A 24,767-nucleotide genomic window follows, 5' to 3' on the forward strand; every position below is an offset into this window, starting at 1 on the left:
GTGCACAGTGACCTGTAACGCCGTCCAGAGGGGAGGAGTTCAAACAGATTGTGTCGAAGGTGTGAGGGGTCAGCAGTGATCATCTCCGCCCTCCTTTTGACCCGAGAGGTGTACAGGTCCTCCATGGAGGACAGGCTCACACCAATGACCTTTTCTACAGTCCTGACTGTCTGCTGAAGTCTGTACTTGTCCTGTTTGGTTGCTGAGCCAAACCAGTGATGGAGGCCCAGAGAACAAACAGGAGTCTTGTGGGTCCCAGGTTGGTTTAATTATATTCAACGAGGCTGAGAAAATCCTAGTAAACGTTTACTTTCTGTGTTTCGTTTGTTGTTATTCTGAGGTAGCGCAGCTGTCCAAGTGTATAGTTTCAACTTCAGGTGGACTATCTTATCTAGCGTTAACCAGAATATAATGTACCACGTTAGCAAGAATCTTAGCTGGCAGTGCAGCAAGGCTCAGTGGTTGGCTCTGGAGCAGAATGGTGTGTAAATCGGGTAAAGCTAGGTAAGTAGACTGAACAAATTGTAAACTGCAACTAATGTGTGGCTTATACCAGCTAAGTTGAAGTAAACTGGCATAGGAGGATAGGCTTGGTTAAAAATGCCTGATACATGCAGCAGGTTTGAGGGCCACTTCCTGTGTTAGCAGGAGCAAGCTAACATGAGGTTATATTAGAAGTTAGACTGGTATGTTAGTGATTAGCAACACAGGGTGGAATCTGATGCAGCACTAAAGGAAGCAGAAGTTTGGTTGGTAAATATTTTATGAGATATCTTAAATGTTGGATGGGTTATTTTGAAAAGTTTGGTGGCTAAGACAACATTTAAAGTTTTGGTGGTTGGACAGTTGAGTGGGCCTAGCTTCCAGATGTGATTGCCTCCCAAGCCAGTTGAGCCAGCCACTGCTTAACCTGAGCAAATACAATGACTGTGTATCAAGCCACATGTCTGCTCTTTGCTTGTATGAGGATGGGATTTAGGGGTGCTTTGCTTTAAGAGGGTAGGTTAGGATTGGAAATAGGTAGCACAGACAAATAAACACATAGTCAAAATCATTTTATCATTTTAGCACAGATGGTAAACAGATTTACCTTAAGTTCACTAGATAAGCCGTGCAGTCTTGTTCTGCTTTTGAGATGAACTTTTAAATATTGGAAAAAAGTTTAACTTTTAATTGGATTAAGCAACTTTGGTCCACTAGCCTACACCAGTGTTGTTGAATCATATCTCCTATTTTGTAGCACTAGGGTACACACTTCTCTAAAATCTCTAATTAGGCTTTGTAGTAGTAGTTATTCCTGCATTCCAGGCTCCCTGTGGGTTTCTATTCATTTTAATGGTGATTTGAAACCCAAATTTAAACTTTACCACAGTCAACCTGATAGAGCTTGCAAGAATATTTGTATGATAGTGAAACAATGCCCATCCTACAAATAGAAATATATAGATGCTATTTAGTTTAATATTTTGTGTGTGTGTGTGTGTGTGTGTGTGTGTGTGTGTATGTGGCTTTTATATACATTGCAAGTGTGAGAGGGGACCAAGCAGTCGAGAATGTGGACATTGTTCAGTACATGCTTGAGATTCCAGACTGTGAAAGAAGAAGCTTTATCTCAGGGAAAAGTGTCCACGACCAAAGGTCTCTGTTACAGTGAGCAGTTTGACAGTACCTGCTTTCATGATTGATTTGCTTGATTCAGTGGAAGACCCTCCATTTTTACAGTTTTGCTTTATCCCATTCTTATATTACAATAGCTTCAAACTACTACTGCTTTTATAAAGAAATACTGCTTTAAATACCAACATGGAAGTGTGAACTAGGGGAGTTCCTTTTGTTGTCAGGTTTCTCTCCTGACACTCCTTGTCATTACTTTAATATGGACCAAAGGTTTACAGAACAAACTGTAATCTAGTCTTTGTCTTTGTTTTCAGGATACAGCACCTGTGGCCTGCTGTTTGCAATGGAGTCAAGCGCGTGTTGCAGTCTCCTCCACAGCCCCGACTCCAGGCTGATCTGGACACATTCACTGAAGGCCATACACCCTGAACAGAACATAACTACATCCCAAACCAGTCATGGGAGACTGGGAAGACTGAGTCCTGCCAACCCGCTTCAAAACATTGAGGTAAGAGAATCATGCAGCTCTAACATGTTGGTATTAAAGCTCTTTAAATTCACTGTTGTAAAAACACATGCTTGTACAGAAGCACGTTGCATTCAAAGAAAAATCTTATGACTCAAGTTTGTATTTTTTTTTTTTTTTTGGTGAATGCAACCTGTGTCTGTTTGCTTGTACTTGTGGCTTAATCTCAGTTTCAGAGCCCTCTCTCTACTCGTGGTTAATGTCTGTCAGTCTCCCACCTGGAGGTTCATCTGTGCCTTAGACCTCTGTTGCTCAACACATTGCTGCACTGGGTGACAGGTTGCTTCATTAGGAAACACCAGACCTGACTTTTTGTTAAAAATGTTGCCACAACAGCTTTAAAAGTATTTTTAGTGTCTGTAGTGCATGGGAGGAGATAAACTAAACAGCAGAGAGCTCACACTGAGATCTCATGGCTGCGCATTCACTCTGTTAGTTCAGCCACTTGGAAGATGTAAGGTGCTTTGCCTTGACATCTCTGACCTTCATCCTGCCAGTGGGGATTTCCCATCCAACCCGAAATTGCGTCAGGGGGCCGCCCTGGGCTGCAGGATGGGAGAAAATGGTTTTAGTGAAAAAGTTTAAACCTTATTTCATTTCATTAATAAACAGTCAAACAGAAACTTGCCTGGCTCAATGCATGTCCTCACGAATACGGTTCAAGACAAAGTGATAGGTTGTTGAGTGGACACTATCCTAATGAGACAAAATTGGGGGGAAAGAAAATTTAAGTACTAAGATGTCATCTTACCACATGTTGAAGTCATCGCTGAAAGAGCCATCTGATTTTCTGAAACTGGCAGAAGAGGCAAGATTTGGTCCCTCTGCTGGTCAGACAGGTTCATCGCCTTCAAGCTTAAGAAACAAAACAGAACATTAACAATTCAAAGTGAAGGAATGTTAAATGCAACTTTTGACAAACTACCCACAATAAAAACTTGTTTAGTGTTCTGAATCATTTACACTGACAATTGTCTGGATGTCAAAATCTACCACATCAAGAATACATTTCTAAAAATCAAATGTCAATAGCAGGTAGCAAGACTAGAAGTTTATAGTAGTTGAAAAATAAATTAATATGGAACCACACCACTGTGGATATTTAAGCCATGTTACAATCTCATCTCATTTTCCATATATGAGGAGCTCTGTAGGTTTTGATCATATCACACAATCAAGTCAGAATTTAATCCATGAGAAATCCTGTAACGGTAGCTGAAAGCTCACCTTTATTCTACTGCTATTGCTCATGAAGAACAAAGACTAATCCTTCAGACAAAAACCGCCACCACACACTGCCTCCTAAAAATGCCCACACACCACAGCATGTGTGAAGAAGCAGAATATTTTAACTTTTAAATCTATGCATGAAATTGTACCATGGTTTTTACTGTTCTGGTCAACTTACCCCTCCACAGCTGAAGAGGCACAGCTAATCCTTGGACTTGGGTATTGGGTATTCTGAACTCAGCAGCAACAAGAGGAAGGGCTGTAGCATTGTTTTGTTCTTGAAGAGGAACATTTCCCATTGTTGGTGATTATCTTCAGGACCTGGGTCGTGTAGCGCTGTATTTAAAATAACCAAATAATAATCTTGGGCATGAAGATAAAAATGGAACCTAACCAACCAAAAGGTGGGTGTAGTACCCACGAGTGGACATAGGAATGTTGGTGTTACAGCCATCTTACCCCTGCTTTGCTGTGGATGCTCGGCATAACACAGCTGCAGTCTCAACTCTTGACTGGGTGTTTGACAGAACAGCCACGAAGCTGCAGACGTTCTGCTCTGTAGCAGGATTCGGTTCCTGTTGCAAATGCAATAAGGATTAAAATGCATGAAAAGTTATCACACATAAAAACCATTCATATCTAAAAAGAAACATGGCACTGAACTTTGCCAGAGGCACACAATGTGCCAACTTTCCATTTAGCTATGCCAACTCTCTTTTTGAAAAATAAAAAATAATAATAATCACCTTTATTTGAATGTTTGTTTTTTGTTTCCGGTACAGAACCGAGGCAGCCATCTGCAGCGCCAACTCACACCGATGGCTCTAACTATCGGGGGCAAGTTGACGGTTCAACTTGGGGCCACAGCCACAGCTCACATTCTTAAAACATGTTTCCATGTATTACTTATTGTTTGTGAATAATACAATTCATTCATGCTGTGGCTCAGGAGGTAGAGTGGGTCATCTCCTAACTGTAAAATGAACAGTTCAATTCCCGGCTAGTTCAGTCCACATGTGGAAGTGTCCGTGAACAAAACACTGAACCCCCAGCTGCTGCTGCTGGTGTGTGAATGGCCAAATAGTGTGAAAGCACTTTGAGTGTGCTGTCATGTGTAGAAAAGCGCTATACAAGTGTAAGACCATTCACCATATATGTAGAAAAGCCAAGGTGACTTTCAGGATTAGCATAGTGGCCATCTGATCCACCCACTCCACAACAGTGGTCCTCAGATTATTACTTCATGGCCAGAATGGTGGTCCCTGCTTTGACTGCACCAGACTGGATGTGGAAGAGCACAGATAGATGGATAGACAGCCTTACACACCAGAGTCTGTCTGACCTGCACCAAACAGGTCAGGTGTGTTTTGGACCTGCTTTGTTTGAGAAACTAATGAAAAGCACCTTCTCTCTCTGATCATAAGAAACTGGGCATATAACGTGCACAAATCCATTAGCTGTACACAAACATGCACATACACACACAATTCCACTCACACCACATATTCATAGTGAAACACTCACAAAACCACTTCTCCTGGTGTAATTATCAGCTCTCAGTAAACTTCAATCAGTCAGTCACAACCCATTAGGGAGATGGTGGACACACACACGCTCTCTCTCTCTCTTTCACACATACACACACACACAGAGTGCTCAGCAGCATTTGATTTAGATTTTTTTTTACTGACATTGCGAGACTCGACTCTCCTGTGTCTTCCTCCGTAGCATAAAATAAGATGGTGGGGGGGTGACTGTCAAAGGTAACCAGCCAACTTCCTTAGAAACCTTTTCTTATCTTAGTCATTTTTATCAGTCTCTTTTTGAGCTTTTGCTTCTTCTACCTGCTGGAAAGACCAAAAGAGCTGAAGCTGTGTTGTTCTCGTCTGTTAATCAACCACTTTCTATTTTTCTTACATTTGTAAATGTAACTTGTACGACGTGTTCCATTCTTTCTGCAAACTGCCCTCTTAGTGCCTCATAGTTTTTATCATCATTTCCTGTGCTTTTGTATGTTTTGTTTTGGGGTTGATCTGGCCAGTGAGTTGTGGAGTGATTGTAGTTTTATCTAACCAAAATTAACTAACACTTTTCAGACGTGGACTGCTAATGAATTTAATGACCTTCCAACCTTTACTCTAGTGTCAACAGCTGGGTGAAATGTCTACTTGTGCTTGAGATGCTTATTTACACAGACCCATAAATGCCTCCTTAAACTTACTGGTCACACTCTCCCTTTGTAGCATCATGCCAACATTTTAAATATGCTTGTACAGAATCAAACCAACAAAAGTGTCTTTATAATTTGAAGTTTATATTTAAGGTTTCATAAATGAATTAATAGATAGATAGTTTGGTAATTTCCTAAAACAGCTGGAAGAAAGAACAGGAAGGAATGCTTGTGTTGGAGACTACTTTTCTAGTGGATTAATCCACATTTGGTCTCCAGCGAGTACTAGTGGCAGCCTGAGTCAGAATAAACTCCACTGTGTGTGGTGGAGTTACAGAATCGAGTTTTGTGCACATGAGATTTGTGGACAATAAGAAAACACGGCCAAGCTAAAAACAAACATCATGATAAACTCTGAGGGAATTAAATGAAAACCCACTCGGATGGGTTCAGGCTGCAAATCTCAAAAGTAAAACAGAGAGAAAATTTTAAAACTTCCACCCACAATAAAATACATTTTCCAAACGCTTTTCATGACACCAGAGAGAAACTTTCACAGAGAGTCAGTTTCTTGGATGTGAGACAACAATGACAAATTATGAGGAGAATGAATCAAGGCATGGGGTCTGATATTTAAAGGCACTCATATTGAAAACGGTAACTTCTTTCATTGATAGGCATAATATTTACTGAGTAATATTCACAGAGCAGCACCTCAGTACTCAGCTCTGCTTATTAGGGCTGATATCCAGGCTTGGTGGGTGGTGGTCTGGCACCAGGACATATAGAGGTTGTGAAGGTAAACTCTGCTGCCACAGGAAATACAAATATGTCACTACAAGAGAAAACAGACTGTAGATTCGCCAGAGTGCACCTGGCTCAGTGAGTGTATCCTCAGTGCTGAATAAAAGCAGATGCTCAAACAGAAATCATTGGACACTTTTGTCTCTCAAAGGCATTTGCCTTTGCTTTGGTTCCTGCATGTTCCTTTTTGCTTTTGTCTCTCAGTGTTGCCTTTGCTTTGGTTCCTGCATGTTCTCTTTACCTTAACTCCACCACAGAAACTTCCTGCTCCAAACTGAGGAAGCTCACTTCCCATTGTAAAGAAACAAAAAAGGAATTATAGCAAAAATGCAACACCTGGGGTTTGAATTATAAATGTCTTCTCTCCTAAATCAGCAGAGCTTTCGTTGTGTCCGTTTCTGCACAGCTGTTGGTCCTCTGTCTATACTCAGAGCCTCTGGAGATTTTAATGAAAGCTACTCAAACTCAAAATGGACTTTTTAACAGTAAGGTTTGTTTGTTTTTCCACTTTTTATTGAAGCACTTGGTAGATCTGTGTCGCTTGAGATATGACTGACAAGTTCACTGATTAGGGACTTGGAGTTTTACTGGGATGTTCAGGGAAATTACAGAACAAATCTGTCTGTTGAATTATTGCTAAATGTGGTGAAGCTGCTCACCTGTACTTTTAGCTCAGGTTGTTTGTTAGATGGTTTTTAGGAATTAAATTTTTCTTGGGCATCATTTTCATCCACACGCTGAAAGTACTGAAATTTGCTGAACACATCAACATTGCTGCAGTGAAGTCTGTTTGGGTTGGAAACACAAGTTTTGACACCGAGATCTGGAGGAAAAACAGTTGGCTGAACAGAGACGATTTGTGAATAATGTATCTCAGTTGAAGAGTTCTGTCGGACTGACAGTCCAAAATCCAAAGACAAGCTGTTGATGTAAAACCAAGAAAAGCAGAAAATCCTCAGATTTGGGAGAAGTTTTGCTTGAAAAGTGACAAGCAATTAGTTGATTTTACACACAATTGTGTAATCACTGCTGGCTTAGCTAAAACCTTTGAACAATTAGTAAATGGATCTTTGAGCTGAGATTATTATATATGTCATACTCAAAGTTGAAAGTGATTTAACTTTGAGTGGAGGAGTAAGGTTTACAATCAAGTGGCAAAACACCCACGGTAGCACTGTCATTTACTCCATTTGGCCCCTCAAAACCACTGGGATCATATGACAACCACCCAGCCAAGTTACCATCATTATACACTCCTGCGTAAAATAAACACAGGAGCAGCAGTTTGCCGACTTTAAGATTAAAATGAAGACGGATCAAAACGCTGGCCGCGATCTGTGTAAACGGGCTAAACATGGTGAACAGAAAAATGATAAAAGACCATTGTCTCCTCTGAAGAAACGAGTCTGGCCTAGCTGGAGATGAACAGTGTTTATAATTCAACCAACCAACACATAAAAAACCTAGAATTACGTCTTTGCAGCTGCATGCCCTCTGCCAGCTGGCCAAACTCACAACGGGACAGACGTCAGGCCACTGTGACATCTGACCACCAAAAGCTAATCTGTTCATCTTCGAGTCTAAATGGATGTTTATGCCAAATGTGAAGAAATGCCTCAAGGCTTTCCTGAAATACTGTGTTCACAAAAATGGAACGGTTGGACGGTCATGGCTGTCGCTGGCACAGAGATGTAAAGATGCATAAAGGTCTGAGGCAGCATGTGGATTCTGATGAAAATACAAAGGAGGCATGCAGATGAATTTGTCATAACAGAATGGATTTGATCTGTGTTTGGCAGACTGGAGTCCACAATCAAACTGACGGGATTTGTCATTAAAACAGGAAGAAATGACAAAGCTAAAAAAGCCTCCAGAAACAGACTTGGAGGAAACTTCTAAAAAACACCAGCAAGCAGCAACAAATCCAAAGTTTCCTCTGAAGTGGATGTTTGATACCCTGCTCAGCCTTGAGCCCCATTTCTGGCCAGAAATGATAGTGCTGGTCTTCTTTGTACTCTTTTCTTACATTCAAAGAAAAGATTAGAAGCTACAAAATGACACTTGCATAGCCCGACCTCCCCTCAGTTACTGAACACCAGGTGTTTCATCCTAGCATGTTAAATGTGCAGGTCATGGCAGAGTTACCATCAAAACTCAGTCATTTTTGAATCAGCTCTATAAAATTGTTTAACAGTGGTAAACAACAACAGCTCCTTATTCTTTTCATCAGATGCAATGACTGTCACTGGATCAGGAAACTGGTCTGGACCAAAATGCAAATGTGATTTTATTACTTTTATTGAAATGTTTGTTCTGCTGCTCCAACACCTGAATTTTCCCTACGGGGAATCAATAAAGTTTTATTATTATTGTTTTTATTATTATTATTTCTACCTCTGGCAGTAATACATCAGCATGTATACTGAAATTGCAGCTACTAACAGATCTGTGGTCTGCCTCCTTATAGAAGCACCTACGGTTTGCCATGATTGAAAGTTGTCCCCGATGTCAGATCTGATCAATGAAATTGATGATGTAAAGTCAACGATTCAGTCTCCATCTGTCTAAAACTCCACTGTAATCTGTCAGACTGACTGACAAAGTACACAACGTTAAAAGCAACACACTTAACTGCCACCTTGTCCTCCTCCAAGGTCAGCCACACCCAGCACCATGCCAGCCACCCACCTCCTGCCTTCACGCTGACATTCAGCTCTGTGGAGACCTGTCTGGAAGGTCAACAGAGCGGGCCGGAACGGCTGGGGTCACCCCTCATGGCTCTTCACCTGCCCGGGCTGAGCTCTGGATGATGCATGGCCCCCATCACTGCTGGTTATGAATTAGCATCATTATTGCAATGATGATGATGACAAAGGGTTATGATCATGATGCCTGTTACCTTGGAAATGGAGTTAGAGGGGAAATGTCACGCTGTGACAGAGAGGTGCAACATGCCTCCTGTTTTTATTGCATTTGTCAGGTGTTAGAGGTGAAAAGTTGTTTAGGAAGAACATTATTAGTGCAGGAGAGGAGCAGGTGGAAGAAAAGGAGAGAAGACTCGAACAAGAAAAGCAGGATCGTGAGGAGAGGAACAGAGTGAGGACAAAATGAGACAGGAACAGACAGGGTAACAAGAAGTGAGCTGGAGACAGAATAGAAGAAAAAAGGGAGGAGATGGTGCAGTAGAGAAGGACAAAGGACAGAACAGGGGAGAGGAGCCAAGAGAGGAAAGGTGATGAGATGACAGGATAGAAGAAGAAAAAGAAAGTGAAAAGGAGCAGATCAGAAAAAAAGATTAAATAGGAGATGAGAGAAGAGGGAAGAAGAGTGAAAGTGAAGAGATGAGGATGAAAATTGGACAAGGGAGGAGAAGGACATAGGACAGGTGAGACTGAGAGGTGAGGAGAGGAGTGGAGGGTTGGCAGGGAGGAATAGGAGAATAAAAACAAGAGAAGAGGGAAAGATGGGTAGAAGAGAGGAAGAGAGAATTAAAGGGGATGGGAGTAAAAATGAGAGGAGTGGAGGACAGAAGGAGAAGGGAGGAATGAGATGAGAAGAGCAAAGTGAGTGAGTGTTTTGGAAGAATGAGAGGGCAGAAGAGAGGAAATGAGAAAAAAAAGTGCAAGAGGAGGGGAAAAGGACAGAAGAATGATGAAGAGGAACACTGAAGATGAGAGGAGAGTAATGATAAAGAATAGGAGGAAAGGAGAAAATATGAGAAGGAAGAGGAGATGAAATGGAATGAGACCAGAAAGATCCTGCCGGTCTCATTGCCACTGAATTATCATTGGAATCTTTATTGCTGCCTGACATCCTCTACCCTGTCCTCTCCGGTCTCCTCCATGGCTTCTTTCTTTTGCACTCCTCTGCTCTGTTCCCCCTCTTCACTTTTGGCCATTCTTCCTCCTCCTTATTCCTTATTTTTCATGTTTTTTTCCCACATCTCATCTCCCTTTTCTTTCTTTCCTGCTCACTCCTCTCCTCTCATACTCATTCTCTTCTCTGTAAGTCAAAATATAACAGTTTCTTTTCTTTGCCTTTTGCTTCACTGCTGCATCCCTTCTCACTCAGCAAATGCCTCCTCACATCACCTAGCACCTCCCTGCCCCATGCTGTGCTTCCCCAGAGCTGCTCTTGACAGGTCTTGTCCACCTGCAGTTTCCTCCACTGAGCTGAACCATGATACCGAGCTGCCTCTTTGGCCAGAAACACCAGGCCACCTGACAGCTGCTTGGGCCTGAGGAGGAGGAGGACGTCGAGGAGAGGCAAGAGGAGGCAAGAGCTGATGGACAGACTGAGGACACAAGGAGAAAGGAAAAAAGAAAAAGGAGGGGGATTCAGGGAAATATAGAAGGAGAGAGGCACCAAAGCAAGACAGGGGGATTTAAGAGGTGTGAGGAGACAAGTGGGGATAAAAAAGTGGTTGATGACAGCACAAGAAAGAAGCAGAGAGAAGGCTAGCAATGAAAGAAGTGAGAAAACCAGTGAGAAACTGGGAATAATATTCAATAGGGGAAACGCAATCTAGAAAAAAATACAGACAGAGGGAGAAGGAAAAGAAGGAAAAGGATGTGACAAATTACGAAAAATAGAAGAAAGAAAGGAAATACACAGGTTTCCTCCCACAGTCCAAAGACATGCCGCTTAGGTTGAGTGGCGACTCTAAATTAGACATTATACAGAAGGACATCCAAAGTAAAAATATGCCAAGTTTAACGTGCACATCGGCACTTCAGTGGGAACCAACGAATCGCTGTGGCAACCCCTAAGAGGAACATCCGAAAGTAGACGAAGAAGAAGAAGATAGAAAGGAAAGAAAGAAAAAAGGTGTGCAGTGGATGGAGAGACGTAAGGAAAAAAGATATGAAACTGGGAAGGAGAAATTTAAAAAACAAAAAGGAAGTAGGAGGAGGTGAAGAGGAAGTGAGAAAGGCAAGGAAGGAGGGGATCCCCACAGAGGCCGAAGAGTATCAGCCAGAGATGAGAGGAGTCAGTAAGGTGTCCATCCATGCAGGGACAGAAGAGAGAAGGAAGGATGAAGAAGGAAGTTCATCCATGTGGGATTGAGGGGGAGGGGTGGGTATCATCTGTCACAATCACCCGCTCCTCCCGTCGAGTGATTGATACAAGTGCTGCCTCTGGAGGCCCCGAGGGGAACCCCCCACCTCACTCCATCTATCCATTCATCCGTCCGTCCATCCACCCCCTGCTCTGTTTTCATTCCTCAGCAGGCTCCTCAGTGGCCTGCCCCGGGGCCGACAGTGATGGAGAGAGGCCGCGAACATCAGAGACACCAGGGAGGAGGAGGAGGAAGAGGAGGAGGAGGGTGAGGGTCCGGTACTGTCTGAGGCTGCAGAAGTGGACCCCTTCTCTTAGTGCGTTCACTGTCCATCCTGAACTGACAAAGGACTGGCAATGTATGCTGTAATTAAAAAATATCATTACTGTTGTAAGGGTCTTTTTTGTTGCATTCTGGCCTTTGATAGAAATATACTGTCCATCATTAAAATGGTATTATTGTGAAACACTAGGCATGATGGTTGTGTTTTCACATGTTTCACCAATAATAACATTTTTAAGAAATGTGAGGTACTGAAGAAGGTAATACATTTAAAAAGCTTTAAATATCTTGGTTATTCAATCATAGTTCCTGTTAAAAAAGAAGCCTGCATGTTCAGCCATCAGCTCGAGTACAATATACAGGCTAATACAGAATAAATCATGACAGCTTCGAACTGTAAATACAAGCAGGAACCACAGTTAGCACTTGGCGGTTGTATACTTCCACCACCCAGTCAAATTCGTAGGAATGGACTGGACATGAGGTAACACTGACCTTTCACTACTGACCACCAAAATCTAGAATCAAATCAAATTCCCTCAAGACATTCCTGAAATATTGTGTTCACAAGAACAAGCCGATGGACAGACAGGCAACACAAACACAAGCTGTCACCAGGGCTGAGACATTAAAATGGGCAATCTGGTTACAAAGTCAGATAAAATCCATTGCTGACACTAAGCCACTTCAGCCAGTTACAAAGATGCTGAGTTTTGCCTTGATAACATGTAACTTGATAGAACATCAAATTAAAGATGCATCGTCATTGATATAGTTTGACTACAGGGCAGAAACATTACATTTGAACCTGTCGCATGAGTTTTCTATTTTACATAGATGCCATGAACAACACGCAGAGATCAGTTTGTAGACACGTCATTCATGGACATCAAACTTTGTTTTGCAGTAGCAGAAGAAATATCTGCTCTCATGTTTGTTCCATTAACTGCATAAAGACATTACTGTAATGGACAGGTTGCATTAATGATCCTGGGGCTGATCTTCATCCCTTTGAACAGCCCTGAGTGTGACTCTGCAGGATGGAGCAGGTTCAAGTGAGGGTCATGTTTTAGCAGCAGCAGCAGCCATTACTCTCTCTAAGTGCGAATTTGCATGAACCTGCCGAGGTCAAGTTTGTTAGCTGCTGTTAACGCTGCCGACCTGCCTCCTCCCCGCCACCACTTCACCGCTGTGAGAAAGGGAGCTTTTGTTCGTCATTTCAGAGGAAAGAAGGAAGGGAAAAGGCACATAACTGCAGGCGCTGGGTGAAATGTTAAAATGGAGATTAGCCTGGCCGCCGCAGATCTCGCTTATACTGATTAAACATCACGCCTTGCATTTCAATAGGAATACTCGTGGCTAGGAGCACCCTGATAAGGTCCCGGTTTAATCCACACACACACATGCAACACAGAGGGAAGAAAGGACATGCTCTTTCAGCAACACGTCAGTTGTTCTACCATGGGGCTCAGTGCCTGTGACAGCAGGGAGCCCAGCTAACATCCAGCTGGACTGAACCCCCCCCCTTCCTGTACCAGAATGTACATTTACCATGAGTCATAGATTCATCAAGAAGCAGAAGGAAAACAAAAAGTGGAATTCAACATAAACGTGACAAGAACATTTACAACACTATCTTTAATATATACTATGTCTTTGTGTCCACTAAAAAGGGCTCACCCCCACCAAAAAAGACCTAAACTGATTATGGTATCATTATTCTTAGAAAAAATAAATAATAATAGAAATCAGATCTGCAGTTTATAATCACATCAATGGGATTAATGGGAGGATTACAAACGGTATAAGCGACAATATATTGACTAAAATGTCTGCTGTGTTAATCATACAGACCCTGGATTATAGACATGCACCTGCCTTTGTCTGTGCAATCTTTTGTGACAAAGCGGGTGAGAACACTTCATTTGTCCCCAACTGTTTTATTTTATTTTAATTTATTTTTATTTGCCACTTATGCATAAACAGACATTCTCTAGGCATATAGGAATTCTTGTGCAGCTCTCCTTTGGAGTTAGGTAAGGAGTCAAAGGCCAGAAAGAACATTTAGTCTTAAAATAAAAAGTTACATAACGGCAACAAAGCAATAAAGTGTAATACACAAAAATAGGGTAATCGTATTTTCCCTGAGGCAGGGAAGAATCTGTTGTAAAGTCTTGTTCTGTGTGTGATGAGCCAACAACTTCCTCGTTTTATACGCTCCCTGATGTCATTAGTGATGTCATTGGGTGAACCAAGTAGGGAGGTGGGGATTATTATAGCTAAGTTAGTTTTGTGTGTTGATTAATAATTTGTAAGTTTGGTTTGAGAATTGCATGTATGTCTGAAAGGTCTGTGATTCTGTTAAATGTTTACTGATAAAGGTAACTCCAGAGAACTGGCTTGGGTGAGGATGGAGGTGTTGATCTACCTGTATAAAGTGTAATACACAAAAATAGGGTAATCGTATTTTCCCTGAGGCAGGGAAGAATCTGTTGTAAAGTCTTGTTCTGTGTGTGATGAGCCAACAACTTCCTCGTTTTATACGCTCCCTGATGTCATTAGTGATGTCATTGGGTGAACCAAGTAGGGAGGTGGGGATTATTATAGCTAAGTTAGTTTTGTGTGTTGATTAATAATTTGTAAGTTTGGTTTGAGAATTGCATGTATGTCTGAAAGGTCTGTGATTCTGTTAAATGTTTACTGATAAAGGTAACTCCAGAGAACTGGCTTGGGTGAGGATGGAGGTGTTGATCTACCTGTAAGAGATATGAAGCAGTGTGGTCGTGCTATTTAATTAGGTGACCGAGGTCTGGGGGGCACACAGGTGTAGATGTGTGCATGTGTTGTTAATTTAAGTTGTGTTATTATGAGTTGAGATTTATTTAGTTATGCAAACGTGACTATTTAGTTGTTTTATGGATATTCTTTTGGTACATGTGTATCATGGTGGCACGTTTGTTAATCATGTGAAGATGGTTTTTACTATTATCTTCCATTTTCTAGGCCAGACCTACCACATCTTTCTATAATTAACTAGAGTTAACTTACAGTGACTTTTACAACTCCAATAGCCAGGAAGTTTATAAATCTGTGAGGACACGTACTCACAGATGTGACCAGCATTATGTGAGTAATGCACAGTCTGCACCACGTCCAGCCTCTCTGTTCACTCATTCTCAGGGCACAGGAGCCAACCTCTCAAGTCCTTTTACTTCAAATAGTTTTTAATATGCATAGCTAATATGATAATATGACAAAGTTTATTATAAACCAAACCCCAATTTGTTTCAAAATTTTACAAAGTACTTTTTTTCTTCCCAGTTGTTACCAGTTTCCTTGCCCCCTCCCATCCTCCGCTCAAAACATTCCAGTCCGTGTCCTCGGAGTGACTTACAGTGATTTCAGCACCGCTCACCTGACGTTCCTAAGGACCCCTCGCCTCGTCTTCTTCGCTGTTATTGGATTCCACTTCAGGAAATTGACTCGTGAATCATCAAGTCGCAGTGTGTCGAGCCCTAAAGCGAGACACCACCCAATCACATTTCAATAAAAACAAACCCTGCATGCGGCAGCTGTGTATGAGGAATATCAAACACACTCTCAGGAAGGCGCTCACGACACTGTGCTTATAGCGCTGTTGCATCGCATTACAGCAGTAAATTGAAATTTGAGGCAAAATGATTACATTCATTGCTATACAATATTTCGGGGAACAACAAAAATAAATTATTATCACAGCTTGTTTTGAAGATGACACAGTTGCAGCAGGTTGCTTTTCTCTGCCTTCTTTCCCCCCAAAGGTTTCATCACTTTACCCAATTTCTCGTCTTCTGCTTTTTTATTTAGGCTGTTTGTCGTCTCCTTCCTCCTCTCCTTTTCCTTTTTGCCACTCTTTCTTCCTTGTATAATAACTCCTCCTCAGTTTAGTCTCCTTTGATTTCTCCTTTTCCTCATTCCTTCTTCCTACTTCCTTGCTTCTTCTCCTGTCTTCATCTTTCCTTCCATCTAGCCTTTTTCTTCCTCTTCCTGTCTTCCTGTTTTTCTTTCGTCTTTTTTCATTCTTTTGTTTGTTTTTTTTCTTTTATCCTCATGTGTGTCCTTCCTTCAGTCTCTATTCTTTCTTTCTCATTTCTTGCATTTGTTTCTCTTCTCTCTCTTTTGATTTCCTTTCTTAAACTTTTCTTCCCTTTTATGGACACTGTCTCATTTTTAACCTTTTTCCTTCGACCTAAAACCAAGTCCAGATGATTTTTTCTATGTTTTTTCAGCCTACTATGACCTGGATGACTGAGAATTTGCATGGACATGTTGCTTTCCTTCATTTGGTTTCTCAGTGTCTTTGTTTCTCCCTACATCCTGCTCTCTCCCACATTTCTCTGGCTTCCACTTCATTCTTCCTTTTAACTCTTCTTCCCATCCTTCCTTCTCTCCTCTTCATTTGATCCCTTCATCACTTGCTCCCTGTCTGTATCTCTCTTGTTTGTGGGTCTTCCTCTGTTTTCCTATTCCCTCTCCTCCTCTCCTCTTATTTTATTATTTCTTCCCTTGTTTTTCATTCCATCCTCCTGTGCTAGTCTCACTCCCTCTTGTCTCTTTTTATCCTGACTGTTTTCTCCTCTCTCCTGTCTTCCTGTCCTCACCTCCTCACCCCATTTGCTCCTTCATCTCCATCTCCTTCCTCTTCTTTATTCAGATGAACTGCTGCCTTCTTGCCTCCTCCTCCTCCTCTTTTTCTGCGGTTATTGCGGAAGCGTGCATGTAAAGCCAACCTACAACAGGAAGCAGATGATAATATAATTGTGTAAGATGAAACTGTATTGATTCTTTGCAGGGAAATCAGGTCAGTGCAGCTGAAGAGAACAGAAGTGAAATTAGAGTCGAAGAACCGAGCAAATGGAGGAAATCAAATATGTAAGTAACAATTTCAAGGTGATAAGAGCACCCTAAGATGAATGTATGAATGACGAGCAGTAAAATATGACTCAGCATAAGGAGAGTGGAATATATTTAGTTTCTTTGGGAAAGTTGGGATCTTTGAGTGAATTTAAAATAAAGTTCTGAGACTTCTATATTAAAATGCATAGTGGCCAAAAAATCAGATTTGCCCTCCATAGGGCTTTCTTCCCAACAATTGAGAGTCAGGATTTCTGCTGCCGCCAGCCTCTTTCAGCCAGCTTCACACTGCAGCCTGAGTTGTGGATGAAGTGGAGGCCGATGAGGAGGATAGAGAGGAGGAAGAGGAAAGTGGTGTTCTGTGGTCAGGAAATAAATTTTTGGCAGAGAGAGAGAGAGAGAGAGAGAGAGAGCCACGGAACAGCAAGAGTTTTGTGTAATTGGTATTAGGCAGACTGTCAGGCAGGAGGCAGGTGGGAGGTGATGCATGGAAGTTAAAGAAGTGAAGAGACAGTGAGGAAGAGGAAGCCGGCTGCACCCAGCTGCTGTCGCTTACAGCACCACTTGGTAATGATGCTAATGAGGAAGTGATGATTCAATCTGAGGCATCACAAAACAGGAAAACAACAGTTTAAAAGAAATATGCCACAAAATGGACCCTGTTGGAACATTGTGTCCACTGACTAATTTACAGCAGGAAAGTGTTTTGTAGGAAAAGCAATGCTGCCAGGATTAAAATTATTTTTACTCCCTCTGTCAACATCGCTCTTTTTCAGAGTATATTTGAATACTTGCTGACACTGAGTACTGATTCAAGTACTTAATAAGAATAAAATGACTTTAGAGGCAATTTTTATTTTCATGAGATTTTCTGATTGTGATTAAATAAAATTTAAAAGGTTGTGTAAATTTTGCTAAGAGGATGGACATGGCTGTATTTCCAGAAGAGGGAGGAACACAGAGTTACTTATAAGAGTGGAGGTAGGAGTACGCAGGTAGACTACATTCTATGTAGACGAGGCAATCTGAGAGAGATTAGTGACTGTAAAGTGGTGGTAGGAGAAAGTGTAGCCAGACAGCATCGGATGGTGGTGTGTATTGGTAAGATGGTGAAGACTTCAGCAGCAAAGATGTTCTGTAGGTGAAATACAAAAAAGACAGGTGGCCTGTTGAGGTTGAGTGTGCTGTGTGTGTCGGAGTACACCTGTGTGGGCACTGAAGGTAACGTTTAAGAAAAGTGGGCCTGTGTTTTCATAGTTAAACTTTTATTATAATACAATTTTGATTTAACATTTTTGTTATAGTCAATAGGAGGTTCACTGTGTACTGCAGTATTCTGCATGTACAATCTAATTTGAAAATATGTATATTAGTAAAACCAAAAATCACGTTTCAAGTTTTAACCATGAAATTAAGCAGGAAGTATTACAATTTTGTCTTAGAATTTCTAAGTAACTTCACTTTGCCAAAACAACTGAGTTGTTTGCATATATTCGAAGGTGGTGTTTGACGAAATAACATTTTCATGAATGATTTTGGTCGACACTTAGCCATTTGTGTATTGAAGTAGAGACAGGGGAGCGGTGCCTTCTACTGGCCCTGTACGTAGCCACCTTACCTGAGAGGTAGGGTTACACTTGGATAAGTACTCGTTACTGAATCAACAACACCATCACCTAGACAAACACGATCAGCATCAGCCAACTGAGAGTAAACTTACACTAAATGAACCTACATTAGAAAAGAGGAATGTGCCATGGACAAATGTAAATTATTTAAAAGGAGCTGTGGTACTGTATGAGGATGTCAGGAGTGGCAGAGAAGTACATCAGAGTACTTCAGGATATGTACGAGGAGTACGACAGTAGTGAGATGTGCTGTAGGTCAGACAGAGGAGTTCAAGGTGGAGGTTGGGCTACATCAAGGATCGGCTTTGAGGCCCCTTCTTGTTTGCTATGGTGATGGACAGGTTGACAGATGAGGTCAGACAGGAATCTCCGTGGACAATGATGTTTGTGGATGACATTGTGATCTGTAGTGAGAGCAGAGAGCAGGTGGAGGAACACCTGGAAAGGTGGAGGTGTGCTCTGGAAAGAAGAGGAATGAAAGTCAGTCGTGGTAAGACGGAATATATGTGTATGAACGAGAGGGAGGGAAGTGGAACGGTGAGGTTACAGGGGGCTGAGGTCAAGAAGGTGCAGGAGGTTTAAGTATTTGGGGTCAACAGTCCAGTGTGATGGGGAGTGTAGGAAAGAGGTGAAGAGGCGAGTGCAGGCGTGTTGGAGTGGGTGGAGAAAGGTGTCAGGAGTGTTGTGTGACAGAAGAGTGTCAGCAAGAATCCAAGGAAAGGTGTACAAGACAGTAGTGAGACCAGCTATGCTGTATGGGTTAGAGACTGTAGCAGTGAGGAAAAGACAAGAGGCAGAGATGGAGGTAGCAGAGATGAGGATGTTGAGGTTCTCTTTAGGAGTGACCAGGATGGACAGGATTAGGAATGAGCACATCAGAGGGACAGCTCAGGTCGGCTGTTTTGGGGACAAGGTCAGAGAGGCCAGATTGAGATGGTTTGGACATGTGCAGAGGAGGGCTAGTGGTTATATTGGTAGAAGGATGTTGGAGATGGAGCTGCCAGGCAAGAGGTCAAGAGGAAGGCCAAAGAGGAGATATATGGATGTGCTAAAAGAGGACATGAAGTTAACTGGGGTGAGAGTAGAGGATGCTGAGGATAGAGTTAGGTGGAAACAGATGATTCGCTGTGGCGACCCCTAACCGGAACAGCCGGAAAGAGAAGAAGAAGAAGAAGAAGAAGTGCAAATTAACATAAAACGTTGTGTGACAATGAACACAGAGCTGCCATCATATTGAATATAAGCTGAACTGAAAGTCTGCAGCCTGCTACTGTACACAACAGACTAATACTGGTTTTTAACCTTTGTAGGAGTGCAACCCTGTCTTAGGATGAAACGACTTCACAAGCCTCCCACCCAGAGAATCTAATTCAGGAACATTTAAGTGTTTAATGAGTTTAACGTAATGAGGCTGGAGCTCTGACTTTAATACGGCTGCTGTCCTCTCTGCTGGACACACAGCTGCTGGTCTCAGCCTTCACATCCACAAGGATTCAACCCATTTTCATACACAGGCTCATTAGACTCCACCGTTCTCCTTCACTACAGTCAGCAGAACGAGCACCATGTGGGTTTAGTGGGTGAACAGGACCAGCTATTTTGACCACGGGGAGAGTGAAGACATCAAATTTCTGCAGGGTTGTTGTTGTGTTCGTCTTGTTTAACAGGTGGTCTGACTTCCCATTACTGTTGGATTTTGTTGCACATATCGAGCATTGTCATCTCTGTAAAATGTGACCTTGTCTCCGTGTGAGATGGAGGGAGGGGCGCTCACACAGCAGAGCAGCAAGGCTCGCAGCCCCGATTCACTTATCTTAAAATATCCTTGAACTACTGAAAGTTCCTTTCCACAGCCTAACGACGTAGGTGTGTAGTATCGGACAACTTTTCACAGCATGAGCACAAGTAGTAGAGGGTGGTTTCAGACCCGATACCTGATATTGGTGGATCCCGAGGAGCTAGAAGGTGCCTAAGTAAAACACGTTACCGTTGGTCCTAATTACCTGCTGACACATATGACATGGACTCATTTGTCTCACTGAACCAACTGTATGTGCTCTCACTTGTACAAAGTAGCTGATTTTCATGATGTTTGAGCCAATAAAAATGTGACATAAGTGAACTAGGTGCATGGTAACCAGAAAACTTGCAAACTGCCCATTGTGTTCCCGGCTCACACCTACAAGACAAAGAAAGACAGAGTGACAAGCTTCACCTTCCTTTGACTGGATGTATTTTATTGTAAAGCTATGAGGAAGGAGTAATTACAAGATATCATTTCTTTGATTTTCTCAGCAAAAATAAAACAACCACTTTTTTTTATTCAAACATGCGGATGCCGATCAAAAGAGAACAGATGAGGCTCAAACAAACACATCACCCAACTTCCTCCAAGAAAATAAAAGGACCACAAACAACAAAACAAATCAACAAAATAAAGGTACACTCTGTCCTCGGACTCATCCTGGACGGACTTGAGAGAACAGAAAGGGAAGCGGTGGATGACTGGAGGAGAGACGCTGCTGTCCTCCGCTCTGAGCCTGACTCATCACTCCTACGTTTAATAGAGCCTACGATACTTCAGATAATATAATCCTACAGGTTCAGGGTCAAATTTCTTGTTTGAATATATATTTTTTCATCTTTATTTTTTAAAAACCTACACCTGCATGTACATAAAACTGTACAAAAAACAAGGCATCACTAGCATTGTTCCTATATAAATATAACCATCCAACAATTAGGCTACAAACGTGGACTTCCTGTAAAGACAGACATGATTTGGCAGCTCTGCCCTGCTGTTTTCTTCTTCTAATTAAAAAGAAAAATACAACTAAATCTTCCACTCCATCTTCGATGAACAGAAGCGCAGAGTCACCATGGTCACATTTTTTTAGGTTATTTCCAAGATCGCAGCAAAATGTTTCTTCTGGTTTTGTAACTTTTTCAACATTTTAGCTGCACATGATAAATTACATGTCTATCTCAAAAGAATGATTTCAGTTAAATTATTATTCCAAGACAACAATTTACACGTTCATCACCGCTAACAAAACTGACATTTTGTCACGGTGACTTTGTGTAGCTGATATTTTTGTTTTAAAATCTTTGTTCTGAGATTGTATTAGATGTCATGATCTCAAAATGATGTCATTAGTACAAACTGAAATTCTTTCAAGACAAACTCACTGAGCTCCTAAAGCTGTTTAAATGTGTGCACAAAAAGTAGCAACACACATTTTTATAAAATCATCTTCTGGGGTTTTCAGAGGTCCCCAAGGTTCTGATTTTGTAAAGCTCATACTTTTCAAACCATTACATCAAAAACTTTGTAATGATATCTAATCTTACTTGAGAAAACAAATGCCAAGAACTATTATCTCATGATATTGATGTAACTGGTTCTTTCTGTGGGTCAAAGACACAACGCCTATAAAAACCTTAAATATACACAGCGTACATCTGCGTGCAAGGCTTCAAATGCACCATTCATGCCAACAATTGTGTTAATGTAATATAAACAGAACTGTATACACGTGTCCACAACTTTTTTGCCCATAAAATCCATGTTGGCACAAGTTAACACATTGTTAGTTGTGTTCTTAACATTGTCTTCTTTTCTGTGATTAAGAATTTAGTTAATGTGGTGCTTGTGATATTTTTAAGGCATATTCTAGAAAATGAAACCACAATGTTGTAATGAAGACAAGTTGTGAGCATAAATAACTAAGCTAAAATGACCGTTAGCATGGCTGCTCTCAGCTTCTGTAGTAAAACACCTTCTGAGAGGCCTCGCTTCCTGTTCGGGGTTTGGCGCCACAACAAATGTGCTGCTAGTCGCAGCTGACAAATGTGAGATTTGGGTAGAATCAGTCACTCATCCGTGATGGAGTAAAGGAATAGAAAACAAGGAGTCCAGTGTGCCCGCTCAGAAAACATCATTTACACCGCCACATCTGGTAAAAAAAAACAGCAACGACCATTTATATTCATACAGAATGTCTATAGGAGTGTTGATTCCATAACATTGATAAAACAACTGCGACAACAACAAAAATGTATAATATTTATAAAGTTGGCTTGTTTCATGCTCAGCTGAAGCCTCATTCTCAGAGACCCCAGCCTCAGTATAATACACAACCAAAACACAGCAAACCACTCCAAACTTCAGCACATGAGTTCATAGAGAACAAGTCGGCCACCATCATGTCGCCCTCTGCTTTGACACTTTAGACTTTTGCATTGATCACATTTAAGTCCCAGATTCAAAGTAAAGCACAGGAGTTTGAAAGAGGCTGAACGTTTACCATTTGCCATGGAGAGTCTATTTAAAGAGCTGCATTATTGGAAATGTAGGATCTGATGTTTTTTCTTTTGATGTTTTACCCATAACGAGGTCTAAAAGTCAGGATATCTCTGCACTTTGATCATTAATTATTTCATCAGCATCTTGCACATCATGTTATAGTTGATGTGTTAATTCTTGCTGAACAGGCAAATAGAACTACCACTGTATATTGTGGCACAAATGTAAGTTATTTCCTATAGAAAATGTGTAAATAACAACAACTAAAACCATGTCAAGAGTTTTTAAAAACAGCAACAAAGCACTGAACTGTACTAAAGCTGCTACAGATCTTAATAAATGAGCATCGGTGAGTACATTTACTTTAGGTACAAGCTCAAGAGAGAAATTTGGTTTTTTTTACACCAAATGTCAAGACTTATGTCCTTCATCCTCTGTTTGGCTGAAGCACCTGGATCTGTTTAAAGCCATCTGGAAATGGCTTTAAAGTGAGTTTCTGTCTTGTTGGCAGTAGCAGAAACTCGAGTGTAGAACAAGGGCAGCTCTTTCTGACTGTGGGAGATTCAAGGATTTTGCCTCAAACATAAAATGTAGTTTAATAATAGGGTGTCAGGTGTCTCTTTTTTGGTTCAGCTTGACAAAATCTGTGACTTAAAAATCAGCAATGCAGCCCACACGGAAAAACAGTGCGTACATGAGGCACAAACCTGTTCCAGACTAAATATTAGTGGACAGAGGGAAGAGAGAAAAGATGAATTCACTGAGTCACAATGTTACTGACAGACCCATAAAGTCACTGACAAAGTCAGAGTGAGGAGAGGAGACGAGCAGCAAACGCAGAACAGAAGAAATCCAGTTATGTAATTGAACAACGTGAAGCCTTCATTAAACTGCACAGACTTAGAAAGCAAAAACATTCATGTTTTACTGTCATCTAAGAGCAGATCCATCATACAGCTGCAAACACCCGATTCATCAAGAGACCAACTGGATCACGGTTGTTCATGTAAAACAAATCAGTGTTTTAAAAGTGTGAAACACAGGCTGCGTTTCAAATCCCTTTCAAATAAAGTTTGTTTATCCACCTTTGCTCGTTTACTCCTTTTACGCTGCATTATGGAATCACTTAAAAAGGATTGATAGGCCTGATGTCAGCGCTGAACGTTCTACTGATTTGAAAACTGGTGCCAATCAGTGTGACTGTGTTTAAGGGCTGTGAACAATACGGACAGAATAATAATTCAATATGACCATCAGCTACAAAAAGAGACTCAAACGTCACAAACGTGATCAAAAGGTTTCAGAAATGTACAAACAAGAACAAATGAAAATATTTCTAGATTTACACTTAAAGCTGCATCATTTGCTTTTTAACCACAGCAGAACAAGCTGTAAACACATTAGACATTATTCATTACCTAAATGAAATAAATCAAAACCCAGAGGCAGTAGGAGCGAAAAGACACAACAAAATTGTTGATGACTACTCTTTGTGGTTTCAAACCACAAGAGGCCACTTTCAAACTACACAACAGAGCAACTGACGCGCTGTAGTTGATAAAAGATATTTAGAATTCCAGCTTTAAGATTTATACATCAATGTGAAAATGAACAATTTGAGACGCAGTCTGTGTGTTTGTAAGTACAGCAGATTTCAGAACGAATCATACCTGTCAGTAGTAAACCAGTGCACTCTGAAATAACAAACCAAAGCCTTTTATAGATTTAAATCTCTAAGTGCATCAAGTGTTTCTGAAGTTAACTAGTTCTCTTTAGAAGTAGAACCAATAAGTTGCTGAAACACACAATTTTAAAATGTAGAAACGCATTTTGAATGAAGGACTGCCTTTCAAATACAAAGATATTTAGAGATAAACTAACTGCATTTTATTTAAAAAAAAAGCTGCACTCTCCTCTGAATCCCAGCAAATACACAGACTAATATTTTTATCCTTCAAGTATTTTAATATGGAATAATAAATCAGAAACGAGGAGCTTTACGCAGCCTTAGAAATCCACTTGGTAACAGACGACTAATTGAAAGGAGCAGCAGCAACTGAAGCGCCATAAAAAGATGAGTCATTACATCTCGGTTTTATTTCTTTACCAACTAACAGGCTCAATAGTTTGGCATATATATATATGTATGGATATATGTGTGTGTGTGTGTGTTCCCTGCCACTGAAGTGATTTTAGAGTGTGAAGGCAGCAGGACGAGAAATGGTCGCTCTGCATGCAGAGACACCTGCTGA

The 24,767-nt window shown here is 41.2% G+C and overlaps 1 long non-coding RNA gene across 1 annotated transcript; it reads left to right on the forward strand.

Annotated features, from left to right (window-relative positions):
- Positions 1-188: 188 nt before the first annotated feature.
- LOC109956690 (uncharacterized) lies at positions 189-9,073 on the forward strand. Its single transcript, XR_002274447.1, has 3 exons — positions 189-259; positions 1,932-2,125; positions 9,002-9,073. It is a non-coding gene; the product is annotated as an uncharacterized LOC109956690 (long non-coding RNA).
- The last annotated feature ends 15,694 nt before the right edge of the window (positions 9,074-24,767 follow it).

This window comes from Monopterus albus, unplaced genomic scaffold (genome assembly GCF_001952655.1).
Source record: "Monopterus albus unplaced genomic scaffold, M_albus_1.0 scaffold21.1, whole genome shotgun sequence".
Classification (NCBI taxonomy): domain Eukaryota; kingdom Metazoa; phylum Chordata; class Actinopteri; order Synbranchiformes; family Synbranchidae; genus Monopterus; species Monopterus albus.